This window comes from Heterodontus francisci, chromosome 1 (genome assembly GCF_036365525.1).
Source record: "Heterodontus francisci isolate sHetFra1 chromosome 1, sHetFra1.hap1, whole genome shotgun sequence".
In the NCBI taxonomy this organism is placed as follows: domain Eukaryota; kingdom Metazoa; phylum Chordata; class Chondrichthyes; order Heterodontiformes; family Heterodontidae; genus Heterodontus; species Heterodontus francisci.
Genome location: NC_090371.1, coordinates 255,174,200 through 255,188,782, shown reverse-complemented (window position 1 = coordinate 255,188,782; position 14,583 = coordinate 255,174,200). Strand labels below are relative to the sequence as shown.

Below are 14,583 nucleotides of genomic sequence, written 5' to 3'. Positions count from 1 at the left end.
ATTTGGTGGCTGGAGAATAGAGTTTGATGGGGACTGAATGCAATAGCTTTGGTCTTCCCAATATTTAATTGGATGACATTTCTGCCCATCCAATACTGGATGCTGGGCAAGCGGCACGATAAATATGAGGCCGTGAAGAGAGGTATGGTGAGGTAGAGCTGGGTGTAATCAGCGTACATATGGAATCTAACACTTGGTTTTTGGGTGATGTCGAGGGGACCAAGAATGCATCCTTGCAGGACTCTAAGACAACGGTACTGGAGTGTGAAGAGAAGCCACAGCAGCAGACTCTGGCTACGACTGGATAGATAGGAATGGGGCCAGGCGAGGGAAGTTCCACCCAGCTGGATAATGGAGAAGTGGCGTTCTATTCCAGATGCCTCAAAGAGAACGTACTTGATGTCATGTACTTAATAAAATTGTACCCAACACATCATCAACCTTACCTCACCAAATTCTAGTGGATCTAAAATAAAAGAATTTTGTTCTTTGAATAACAAATAAGCCCAATCTTGGATGATACAGGATATAATATTACATCATGGAGACTTCAGGGACAGTTCTGTATCACTTCCGGAATAGGCCAGTTAATCCATACAATTTTCATTTATGCCATGGGGTTTCATCTTCACACTGAAGCAAATGTGTGCGATAATTTGGAAGTGAAGTCATCCGAATTGTATTAAGGCAAGTGATGAATTACCACCTTAAGGGAGTATCCTCACACTACACTGATTTTATACCAGCTGCAGTAAAACTGCTACCAGTACAAAACAATTTTAAAAAATCTTTTTAATATTAGCAAATAGCCAACTATCCTCATCAGTTCTTTGTTAGCATTACAGCTTAGTCAGAATTTGGATGCCTGCAAGCTTTCTTTTGCCTGCTCAGAAAGCAATGCAGAGGAAATAATATAACTCAGGTCTGCCAACATTGGTTCATGTAGGTACAAGCCTCAAAGTAGTATATGCAGTATAAGTGAGACCTTAAAGCAATAAACTTCAAACACATTTATTCTTTTGTACCTTATTCAGCTGATCCTGATGGTTGAAATCTAATCATGCTAAATACACAAATCAAATGCAGTGGTATTTAGAAAACAGCATTAAGTGCTCTGGTGCATTCAAAACAACTTACATTAGTGAAGAGTAGCTCAGGATCACAACAACGTTTTGCAGTTTCACAGTAAATTAACTAACCAAATACATTTTTCTCAGAGCAGTTTCAGGCTGCATATTTTACTGTTAAATATTTTCAGTTCAGATTATGGAATGAGTAGGCCCAACATGTGGAACGTCAGATACCTTTGAAGAGTAAACTGTCTTATTTGGGACCTACACTGCTTAGATATGATGACTAAAATACATACAAGCCTTCAGCGATCAGGTGTTGTCTCATTCAGTACTATCATAAAAGCCCCCCACCTGCCAAGAATGAGACACATATTTCGCCACATGAACATTAAAACTGAAAACTGGTGCTGGGAAGAAAAGAGGGCCAATCACAAGGAATTGCCAGGCCCCTCGCCGGAAAGACCTTTTTTGCATGTTAGCATACAGTGCTGGAAGAAGAAACCCAGTCCTTGCTTCCCCAATACACAGAAGAAGAAGTGATCAGACCAGTTTAGTCATGTGAATTTGAACTTGCCACAGAGAATTTGAACTCAGAAAGCTCTTGGCTCCTGGACTGAAAAGACCTCTCTCCTGTCTGCTCTCATCTCTTTCTCACGGAACTGAAGACCCAGCGAAGACACATGAACCCCAAGAGAGAAAAGTCTACTACAGTGAACAAGGTTTAAAAAAGGAATACTGGGCCCCAACGAAAAGCAAGGCTACTTACAAAAGGACCCCTACAGTGAGCTCGAAGCACAGTAAACAAGAAACTCTTCTGATATTGCCTCAAACCTCTCCATTTTATTTTTCTTCTCGTTTCTGTCCCTACTTGCATGTGCCTATCGCGTATGCATGCTAGCATGGGGCGCGGTGTGCATCCGTAGACGTTAAGCGAATTAGAGTTTAAGTTTTAATAAATCTCACTTTTCTTCTTTAAACCTAAGGAGGTCTGTTTGTGCTCATTTCTTTACCTTATAATTGGAAAGTAGTGAACAAGGATTCACCAAGGGGGAGCTCAAAACACGGTGTGCTTAAAATTAAATCCTGTTACAATAAGACCAGGTGAAGGCTAAAAGGGACCCCTAGACACCTTTCTCACCTGGTCATAACAGTACATTAAATCATGAAGACTCTCAACTCTGATTAACTATCACCAATAACAATTTTGTTACCACAGGAAAATGCGCTATATCTGTATCTGTTGTATTCCTGCAGATGGAAAATTGCAAAGAAAAATATATTATTCATGTATATGGACTACTATAGATGATCAAGTGTCTATTAAACTCTGTTTGCTCATTAACCCAATCTTCTTAACATGCCTATCTGAATCTGGATATCTCAAAATTTCTGGTGTTTAATCTGTTAAGTGTAAAAATTATTTCTCTGGATGACTTTTGGATTTCAAAATCAACTCAATTAAAAAGTTAATAGCTCTTTTTCTCTAAAGATGTTATGGTCCAATATGTTTAATTAATGGGTAGCACATTCTCAAATATGACATACCAGGAAAGAAGATATCTTCCACAGAGGCAGTTATAATCACAGAACCACTATTACTAAGAAAATTATATAAAAGTAGATTCAAATATGTCTAACTGTAAAGAGAAGGATTTAAACTAGATCAAAACATCTAATGACTCCAAACATATTTTAGCATTGAAAGGGAGGAAATATTAGCTGTTTTAGCAGGCTTAAAAACAGATAAATCCCTAGGCCCAGATGAGATGTATCCCAGGCTCTTATGTGAGGCAAGCGAGGATATAGCAGGGGTTCTGACACAAATTTTCAAATCCTCTCTGGCCACAGGAGAGGTACCAGAGGATTGGAGGAAACAGAATGTGGTACCATTATTCAAGAAGGGTAGCAGGGATAAACCAGGTAATTACAGGCCCGTGAGTCCAACATCAGTGGTAGAGAAAATACTAGAAAAAAATTCTGAGGGACAGGATTAATCTCCATTTGGAGAGGCAGGGATTAATCAAGGACAGTTAGCATGGCTTTGTCAGGGGGAGATCGTGTCTAACTAACTTGATTGAATTTTTCAAGGAGGTGACTAGATGTGTAGATGAGAGTAAAGCAGTTGATGTAGTCTACATGGACTTCAGCAAGGATTTTGATAAGGTTTCGCATGGGAGATTGGTTAAGGTGGTAAAAGCCCATGGGATCCAGGGCAATTTGGCAAATTGGATCCAAAATTGGCTTAATGGCAGGAGGCAGAGGGTTGTTTTTGCAAGTGGAAGCCTGTAACCAGTGGTGTACCGCAGGGATCAGTGCTGGGACCCTTGCTGTTTGTAGTGTACATTAATGATTTAGACGTTAAAATAGGAGGTATGATAAGTAAGTTAGCAGATGACACGAAAATTAGTTGTGTTGCAAATAGTGAGGAGGAAAGCCTTAGATTACAGGACAAAGTAGATGGGCTGGTAAGATGGGCGGAGCAGTGGCAAATGGAATTTAATCCTGAGAAGTGTGAGGTGGTGCATTTTGGGAGGACCCTAGGAAGTACAGAGGGACCTTGGTGTACTTGCCCATAGATTACTAAAGGTGGTTAGGAAGGCATATGGGATACTTGCCTTTATTAGCCGAGGCATAGAATATAAGAGCAGGGAGGTTAAGCTGGAGCTGTATAAAATGCTAGTTAGGCCACAGCTGGAGTATTGTGTACAGTTCTGGGCACCACACTATAGGACGGATGTGATTGCGCTGGGGAGGGTGCAGAGGAGATTCACCAGGATGTTGCCTGGGCTGGAACATTTCAACTATGAAGAGAGACTGGATAAGCTAGGGTTGTTTTCCTTAGAGCAAAGAAGGCTGAGGGGGGACCTGATTGAGGTACACAAAATTATGAGGGGTATTGATAGGATAGACAAGAAGAAACTTTTTCCCTTAGTAGAGGAGTCAATAACCAGGGGGCCTAGATTAAAGGGAAGGGGCAGGAGGTTTAGAAGGGATTTAGGGAAAATAATTTTCACACAGAGGGCCATCAAGCACCTATCTATTCTAATCCCATTTTCCAGCACTTGGCCCGTAGCCTTGTATGCTATGGTGTTTCAAGTGCTCTTTGTATTCTTGGTGTGTACCTGTCCCAACATTTTCACAAAAGCCGAAGGGCCTGTTTCTGTGCTGTATAACTCTATGATGCCAATAACATATAAAGAAACCATGAGTTTAGGTTTTGTGAAAATGTTGGGACAGGTACACACCAAGAATACAAAGAGTAATACATATGAAAGTACCAATCCAAATTATAAAATGTGCTTTGGAAATTAAGAAATCAATCATGCTAAGTGATAGTTTTGAATGTACCATGCCTTGCGCAGAATTGGTAATCTATGGAATAAGTGGTCAGTTGATGGACTAAATACTGGGTCTCTTGAAGAAGGAAGTGACAAAATGTTTCCCCAATACCGAATTATGCCGAGGTACAATTTTATGGGCACAAGACGACATCTGGTACTTCACTGAGTGACCATGCTTCATACCGGAGCCTGGTCCGGAATGTTAATAAGTCCACAATCTGCACTTTTTAAGATTGTGATTAGGAATGGAAACTATGGTTGATGTGTTCCTGCCGTAACTCATGGACACCAGATTGGCTGCAGTGTGCCATCAGCACCTGGCTAAGAGCAACTAACAGCACAGATTTAAAGACATGAGACTTTTCTGGTCAGTATGGCTCACCACATGAGGCTTTTATCTACTGAGCTTTTGGGGTGTTGTGACTGGATAGATTTTATTACAGGATAAAAGTTGAAATGTTGCATAAGTTGGTAATGGATGGGGTTTAGAGAATTAGATGACAACAGCAAATTGTATCACCAGACACTTGGGTCAAATGACTTTTCCTATTCTATAAATTCAAATGCTTTTGATGTATTCATAACAAGCAGTGTAATCCATAATAAAATTGTGCATTTTATTTGGTATTGCATTGCTTCTAATTCAGCAATAGATTGACAGGAATACATGGGTTGTTAACTTTCTCATAGCTTTCCTTCAATTACATTAGCTTCTACTGAACTGCTCCTGGAGCTTCACATATCAAAGCTGTAAAGTATTCTACAACCAAATCTCATTAAAATCTCTGTTGGTGACACCCTGCTCAACTAGTGCTTGCTCATTCCATTTACTATATTACCAAGGACAGCAGTTTTATAACAAGTGAATAAATCTGAAATACAATACAAACATTTCCATTTAAAAACACTTGCTTGATTATGCAGGAATCAAGCTGTTATTTAATATGATTGTGCCCAGATGTTTGGCTACCAGAAGGTGAAATTACTCTGAATTGCAGCTCACACACACTAAGTGTGCCTTAATGTGCAGTAATTTGGTGTGTTAGCATTAATGGAGCATTAGCACTATTTTTCCTGGGGTTCTAAAATTTATCCTGGGACCAGTTTAATGCATGTTAAAGTGTACAGACCATGCTGATCACTTTTGGCTTAAAGGCTTTTTAAGCAACAATTAAAGGGAAAAGTACAAATTTACTGATGCTTCCTTTCCAGTCCATACTGCATTAATGACAACTGCGATAAGGAACTATTAAAGCACATGAAAGAACTTGCAGTGTCAGAGCAAATCACAGAGCAAAGCAAAGCAGTAAACAACAGCAACTAGTATTTATATAATGCCTTTAATGTAATAAAACGCCCCAAGACGGTTCACAGATACATTATAAGTGTTATAAAATTATATGACATGAGCTGCATAATATTAGGCCAGATGACCAAAAGCTTGGTCAAAGAGGTAGGTTTTAAGGAGTAAAACAGAAAGTGCTGGAAATATTCAGCAGGTCAGGCAGCATCTACAAAGAACAAAGAACAAAGATAATTACAGCACAGGAACAGGCCCTTCGGCCCTCCAAGCCTGCGCCGATCCAGATCCTCTCTCTAAACATGTCGCCTATTTTCTCAGCTTCTGTATCTCTTTTCTTCCTGCCCATTCATGTATCTGTCTAGATACATCTTAAAAGACTCCATCGTGCCCGCATCTACCACCTCCGCTGGCAATGCGTTCCAGGTGCCCACCACCCTCTGCGTAAAGAACTTTCCACGCATATCCCCCCTAAACTTTTCCCCTTTCACTTTGAACTCGTGTCCTCTAGTAATTGAAACCCCCACTCTGGGAAAAAGCTTCTTGCTATCCACCCTGTCTATACCTCTCATGATTTTGTACACCTCAATCAGGTCCCCCCTCAACCTCCGTCTTTCTAATGAAAATAATCCTAATCTACTCAACCTCTCTTCATAGCTAGCGCCCTCCATACCAGGCAACATCCTGGTGAACCTCCTCTGCACCCTTTCCAAAGCATCCACATCCTTTTGATAATGTGGCGACCAGAACTGTACGCAGTATTCCAAATGTGGCCGAACCAAAGTCCTATACAACTGTAACATGACCTGCCAACTCTTGTACTCAATGCCCCGTCCGATGAAGGAAAGCATGCCGTATGCCTTCTTGACCACTCTATTTACCTGCGTTGCCACCTTCAGGGAACAGTGGACCTGAACACCCAAATCTCTCTGGACATCAATTTTCCCCAGGACTTTTCCATTTACTGTATAGTTCACTCTTGAATTGGATCTTCCAAAACGCATCACCTCGCATTTGCCCTGATTGAACTCCATCTGCCATTTCTCTGCCCAACTCTCCAATCTATCTATATTCTGCTGTATTCTCTGACAGTCCCCTTCACTATCTGCTACTCCACCAATCTTAGTGTCGTCTGCAAATTTGCTAATCAGTCCACCTATACTTTCCTCCAAATCATTAATGTATATCACAAACAACAGTGGTCCCAGCACGGATCCCTGTGGAACACCACTGGTCACACGTCTCCATTTTGAGAAACTCCCTTCTACTGCTACTCTCTGTCTCCTGTTGCCCAGCCAGTTCTTTATCCATCTAGCTAGTACACCTTGGACCCCAAGCGCCTTCACTTTCTCCATCAGCCTGCCATGGGGAACCTTATCAAACGCCTTACTGAAGTCCATGTATATGACATCGACAGCCCTTCCGTCATCAATCAACTTTGTCACTTCCTCAAAGAATTCTATTAAGTTGGTAAGACATGACCTTCCCTGCACAAAACCATGTTGCCTATCACTGATGAGCCCATTTTCTTCCAAATGGGAATAGATCCTATCCCTCAGTATCATCTCCAGCAGCTTCCCTACCACTGACGTCAGGCTCACCGGTCTATAATTACCTGGATTATCCCTGCTACCCTTCTTAAACAAGGGGACAACATTAGCAATTCTCCAGTCCTCCGGGACCTCACCCGTGTTTAAGGATGCTGCAAAGATATCTGTTAAGGCCCCAGCTATTTCCTCTCTCGCTTCCCTCAGTAACCTGGGATAGATCTGTGCAGAAAGAAGCAGAGTTAACGTTTCAGGTCTGTCACCTTCAATCAGAACTGTCAAAGGTTAGAAAAGAATTAGGTTTTAAGCAAGTGAAGGGGTGGGGGAGAACAAAAGGAAAGGTGTGTAATAGGGCAGAGGGCAGGAGAGATTAAATAACAAAGATGCCACAGGACAAAGACAAAGAGTGTGTTAATGGTTGTGGTAGAAGGCAAAACATTAGTTCAGAGAGAGTGTTAATGACAGAACAATGAGCAACTCGGTGAATAGCACATGATGAAAAACAGGCACATGGTTTAAAAATAAATAAAATAATTCTAAAAAATTAAAAATAAAATAAGACCACTCATGCTCTGAAATTGTTGAACTCAATGTTGAGTCCACAAGGCTGTGGAGTGCCTAATCGAATGATCAGGTGCTGCTCCTCGAGCTTGCGTTGCTGTTCACTGGAATACTGCAGCAGGCCAAGGACAGAAATGTGGGCATGAGAGCAGGTCTATCTCCAACACTTCCCTTCCTCGACTTTTCTGTCGCCATCTCTGGGGATAGGCTGTCCACAAATATTCATTATGAGCCCACCAACTCCCATGACTACCTTGACGACACCCTGTTTCCTGCAAGAACTCCATTTCATTCTCCCAGTTTTTTGGCCTCCGACGCATCTGTTCTGAAGATGCAACATTCCACAAGAGCGCTTCTGACATGTCTTCCTTTTTCCTCAACTGAGGAATCACCCCCCCACTGTGTCCGACCTATTTCCCACACTTCTGTCCTCAGCCCTTCCCCTCGCTCCCAGAACCAAGACAGGGTTCCCCTAGTCCTCACCTTCCACCCTCCACATCCAAAGGATCATCCTCTGCCATTTCCACCACCTCCAGTATGACGCCATTACCAAATACATCTTCCCTTCCCTTGTCAGCATTCCAAAGGAATTGTTCCTTCCGCGACGCCCTGGTCCACTCTTCCATCACCTCGTCCCCTTACCACTGCATCTTCCCATGCAAGCGCAGGAGGTGTAATATTTGCCCTTTTAGCTGCTCTCTCCTCACCATCCAAGGCCCCAAACACTCTTTCCAGGTGAAACAGCGGCTTACTCGTACTTCCTTCAATTTAGTATACTGTGCTGCTCACAATGCGGTCGCCTTTGCATTGGGGAGACCAAACGTAGATTGGGTGACCACTTTGTGAAACACCTCCGCTCAGTCCGAAAGCATGGCCCCGAGCTTCTGGTTGCTTGCCATTTCAACACACCACCCTGCTTTCTTGCCCACATTTCTGTCCTTGACCTGCTGCAGTCTTCCAGTGAACATCAACGCAGGCTTGAGGAGCAGCACCTCATCTTTCGATTAGGCACTCTACAGCCTTGCGGACTCAACACTGACTTCAACAATTTCAGAGCATGACTGGCCTTTCTTTTTTATAGTTTTTAAAAATTATTGTATTTTATTTTTAACCATGTGCCTGTTTTTCATGTTGCGCTTTTGGACAGAGTTGCTCATTATTCTGTCATTAACTAATGCTTTGTCCATCACCACAAGCATGAACATACTCTATGCCTTTGTCCCTTGTCCCATGACATCTTTGTTATCTAATCTCTCCTGCCCTATCACACAACCTCCCTGTTCTCTTCCCCCCACCGTCCTACACTTGCTTAAAACCTAATTCTTTTCTAACCTTTGCCACTCTGGGTGTGGAATTCAATGTCCATTACCAGGCTTGGTAGCACCACCAAGAGGGGAAAACATCCTTGACCACGTCCTCACCAATCTGCCTGCCGCAGATGCATCTGTCCATGACAGTATTGGTAGGAGTGTCCACCGCACAGTCGTTGTGGAGACGAAGTCCCACCTTCACACTGAGGATACCCTCCTTCGTGTTGTGTGGCACTACCACCATGCTAAATGGGATAGATTTCGAACAGATCTAGCCATGCAAAACTGGGCATCCATGAGGCGCTGTGGGCCATCAGCAGGAACAGAATTGTACTCAACCACAATTTGTAATCTCATGGCCCGGCATATCCCCCACTCTACCATTACCATCAAGCCAGGAGACCAACCCTGGTTCAATGAAGAGTGCAGGTGGGCATGCCAAGAGCAGCACCAGGCATACCTCAAAATGAGGTGTCAACCTGGTGAAGCTACAACACGACTATCTGCATGTAAAACTGCGTAAGCAGCATGCAATACAGAGCTAAGCGATCCCATAACCAACGGATCAGATCTAAGCTCTGCAGTCCTGCCACATCCATTCGTGAATGGTGGTGGACAATTAAACAACTAACTGGAGGTGGCGGCTCCACGAATATCCCCATCCTCAATGATGGGGGAGCCCAGCACATCAGTGTGAATGATAAGGCTGAAGCATTTGCAGCAATCCTCAGCCAGAAGTTCCAAGTTGATGAGCCATCTCAGCCTCCTCCTGAAGTCCCCAGCATCACAGATGCCAGACTTCAGACAATTCGATTCACTCCGCGTGATATCAAGAAACGACTGAAGGCACTGGATACGGCAAAGGCTATGGGCCCTGACAACATTCCGTCAATAGTACTGAAGACCTGTGCTCCAGAACTTGCCGCGCCACTAGCCAAGCTGTTCCAGTACAGCTACAACACTGGCACCTACCATGCAATGTAGAAAATTGCCCAGACATGTCCTGTACACAAAAAGCAGGACAAGTTCAACCCAGCCAATTACCGCCCCATCAGTCTACTCTCAATCATCAGCAAAGTGATGGAAAAGTGTCATCAACAGTGCCATCAAGCGGCACTTACACAACAATAACCTGCTCAGTGACGCACAGTTTGGGTTCTACCAGGGCCACTCAGCTACTGACCTCATTACAGCCTTGGTTCAAACATGGACAAAAGAGCTGATCTCAAGAGGTGATGTGAGAGTGACTGCCCTTGACATCAAGGCAACATCTGACCAAGTATGGCATCAAGTAGCCCTAGCAAAACTGAGGTCAATGGGAATCAGGGGGAAAACCCTCCACTGGTTGGAGTCATACCGAGCGCAAAGGAAGATGGTTGTGGTTGTTGGAGGTCAATCATCTGAGCTCCAGGACATCATTGCAGGAGTTCCTCAGGGTAGTGTCTTAGGCCCAACCATCTTCAGCTGCTTCATCAATGACCTCCCTTCAATCACAAGGTCAGAAGTGGGGATGTTCGCTGATGATTGCACAATGTTGAGCACCATTCGTGACTCCTCAGATACTGAAGTAGTCAGTGTAGAAATGCAGCAAGACTTGGACAATATCCAGGCTTGGGTTGATAAGTGGCAAGTAACATTCGCACCACACAAGTGCCAGGCAATGACCTTCTCCAACAAGAGAGAAACTAACCATCTCCCCTTGACATTCAATGGTACTACCATCACTGAATCCCCCACTATCAACATCCTAAGGGCTACCATTGACCAGAAACTGAACTGGAGTTGCCATATAAATACTGTGGCTACAAGAGCAGGTCAGAGGCTAGGAATCCTGTGGCGAGTAACCCACCTCCTGACTCCCCAAAGCCTGTCCACCATCTACAAGGCACAAGTCAGGAGTGTGATGGAATACTCTCCACTTGCCTGGATGGGTGCAGCTCCAACAACACTCTCGAAGCTCGACACCATCCAGGACAAAGCAGCCCGCTTGATTGGCACCCCATCCACAAACATTCACTCCCTCCACCACCAACGCACAGTGGCAGCAGTGTGTACCATCGACAAGATGCACTGCAGCAACACACCAAGGCTCCTTAGACAGCACCTTCTAAACCCGCGACCTCTACCAACTAGAAGGACAAGGGCAGCAAATGCATGGGAACACCACCACCTGCAAGTTCCCCTCCAAGTCACACACCATCCTGACTTGGAACTATATCGCCGTTCCTTCACTGTCACTGGGTCAAAATCCTGGAACTCTCTTCCAAACAGCACTGTGGGTGTACCTATCCCACATGGACTGCAACAGTTCAAGAAGGCATCTCACCACCACCTTCTCAAAGGCAATTAGGGATGGGCAATAAATGCTGGCCTGGCCAGCGACGCCCACATCCCAGGAATGAATTTTTTAAAAGTTCTGATGAAAGGTGACAGACCTGAAATGCTAACTCTGCTGCTCTCTCCACAGATGCTGCCTGGCATGTTGAGTACTTCCAGCACTTGCTGTTTTTATTTCAGATTTCCAGCATCTGCAATATTTTGTTTTTATTTTAAGCTTTAAGGAGTGTCTTAAAGGAGGACAGAGAGATAGAGCGATTGAGGGGTTTAGGGAGGGAATTCCAGAGCTTATGGCCTAGGCAGCTGAGGGCACAGCCACCAATGGTGGAGCAATTAAAATCAGGGATGTTTAAGAGGCTGGAATTAGAGGACTGCAGATATCTCAGGGTTGTAGGGCTGGAGATTAGAGACCCCATCCATAAACATTCACTCCCTCCACCATCAACATACAGTGGCAGCAGTGTGTACCATCTACAGGATGCACTGCAGCAACGCACCAAGGCTCCTTAGACAGCACCTTCCAACCCTGCCACCTCTACCAACTAGAAGGACAAGGGCAGCAAATGCATGGGAACACCACTACCTGCAAGTTGCTCTCCAAGCCACACACTATTCTGACGGAACAATATCGCCGTTCCTTCATTGTCACTGGGTCAAAATCCTGGAACTTCCTTCCTAACAGCACTGTGGGTGTCCCTACCCCTAATGGACTGCAGCGGTTCCAGAAGGCAGCTCACCACCACCTTCTCAAGGGCAATAAATGCTGCCCTAGCCAGCGATGCCCACATCCCATGAACGAATAAAAAAATTAAGGAGGCTAGGCCATGGAGGGATTTGAAAATAAGGATGAGAATTCTAAAACCAAGGTGTTGTTAAAACTGGGAGTCAGAGTAGTTCAGTAAGCACAGGTGTGATGGATGAACAGCATTTGGTTCAAGTTAGGACATAGGCAACAGAGTTTTGGGTGATCTCAAGTTTACAGAGGGCAAATGTGAAAGGCCAACCAGGAGCGTATCAACATACTAAGTCTGGTGGTAACAAAGGCATGGATAAGGGTTTCAGCAGCAGACGAACTGAGGCAGGGTCAGAGATGGGTATTGTTATAGAGGTGGAAATAGGCGGTCTTCGCGATGGCGCGGATATGCGTTTGAAAGCTCATCTTGGAGGACAAACATGACACAGAGATTGCAAACAGTCTAGTTCAGCCTCTGACAGTTGCTAGGGGGAGCAGGGATGGAATCGTTGGTGAGGAAGTAGAGTTTGTTGCTTGGACTGAAGACAACTGATTAAGTCTTCCCAATATTTAATTGGAAGAAATTTTTGCTCATCCAGTGATTGAGGTCAGATAAGAAGTTTGACAATTTAAGGACAGTCGAGGCGTTGCAAGTGATGGTGCTGAGGTAGAGGTAGGTGTCATCAGCGTACATGTGGAAACTGTGTTTTCAGATGATGCTGCCAAGGGGCAGCATGTAGATGAGAAACAGGAGGGGGGCCAAAGATAGATCATTGGGGGACACCAGAGGTAACTGTGCAGGAAAGAGAAGACATTGATGCCGATTCTCTGGTTCCAATTAGAAAGATAAGAATGGAACCAGGCTGTGCAGTCCCATCCAGCTGGGTGACAATGCAAAAGGCGTTGGAGGAGGATGGTGTGATCAATTGTGTCAAAGGCTGCAGACAAGTCAAGAAAGACAAGGGAGAATAGTTTACCTTTAATGAGTCAGATAGGATGTCATTTGTAACCTTGATAAGAGTCGTTTCAGTATAGCAGCAGGGGCGGAAACCTGATTGGAGGGCTTCAAACATGGAGTGCTGGGAAAGATGGGCACGAATTTGGGAGGTGACAACACGTTACAGGACTTGAGGGGAAAGGAAAGTTGGAGATGGGGCAGTAGTTTGCAAGGACGGAGGGGACAAAGGTTTTTTTGAGGAGACGGGTGATAATGGTAGATTTAATACAAGAGGGACAGAATCTGAGGAGAGAGAACTGTTAATAATTTCAGTTAACATGGGACCAGGAAGGAAAGTTCGGTGGTCAATAGTTTAGTGGCAATAGGGTAAAGAGAGTAGAAGATGGATCTCATGGACAATATTAGTTAGAAGTGTGCATGAGTGGAGATAGGACAGAAACTAGAGAAGGAAACAAGTTCAGGGCTAGAACAGGGAGTACCTTAGAGGAAGTTTGGCCTAGTGGGCTCAGGGAAGGGAGGGAAGTGACAGAGGCAGCTGATCGGATGGTCTCAATCTTGGTGACAAAGAAAATCATGAGCTCCTCGCACTTGTCATTGGTGGTGAGGGCAAAAGAAACAGGGGACAGGGGTTTAAGAACTTGGCTTGCAGTAGAGAAAAGGATGATCCTGAAATAGTAAGCAATTTTTGCAGACGAGAGCAGGACCGGATAGAGCTTTATGTGGTCCAGCCAGATCTGGCAGTGAATACCTAAACCGTCTGTTGTATCCGTTCAAGTCGGTGCCCCTTGGACCTAAGGAAGCGGAGATGAGGGCCATACTGGAGGAACAACCAGGTGAGAGAGAGTAATGGTTTTACTGGGGATAAGGGCTTCAAAGGTGCAGGTAAGGGTGTGGTTGAGCAGGTCAATAGCTACAGAAATGTTGTAGTGAATGTGAGGCCAAAGGTTAGACAATTGGGAATTTGAGTGTTCACTGAATGAATTGAGAGAGAGTTTTTTCTGGGGGAATACAGAAGGGAGGGAAAAGCAGCACGTGGATGAACAGCGAAGGAAGTGATCAGAGATGACCTTATCTATGATTGATACTATGGGGGGTAGAGAGGCCACGTAAGATGGCAAGGTCAAGGGGATGGCTGTGAATATGGGTTGGGGAGTTTATATGGAGGGTGAGATTAACGGAGGATAGGAGGGCAGTGAGTTCAGAGGGAAAGAGTATGATGAATTGAGATGGAGGTCAAAATCACCTAGAATGAGGTACAGAGGCTGGAGGGAGGAATGCAGTGAAGACAGCTCATTGAGAAAGTTGGCATGGTACTTGGGCAGGCAATACAGAACAAGGATTTTAAATGAGGAGAGAGGGGTGGAACAAGGCGAGATGCTCAAAGGAAGAGAAAGTGCCAGAGGACTGGGGGACAGAGCAAGGT

At 44.4% G+C, this 14,583-nt stretch overlaps 1 protein-coding gene across 19 annotated transcripts in view; it reads right to left on the bottom strand.

Annotated features, from left to right (window-relative positions):
* Positions 1-14,583, bottom strand: part of inpp4b (inositol polyphosphate-4-phosphatase type II B) — a 996,728-nt gene that overhangs the window by 265,610 nt on the left and 716,535 nt on the right. The window lies entirely within an intron of this gene.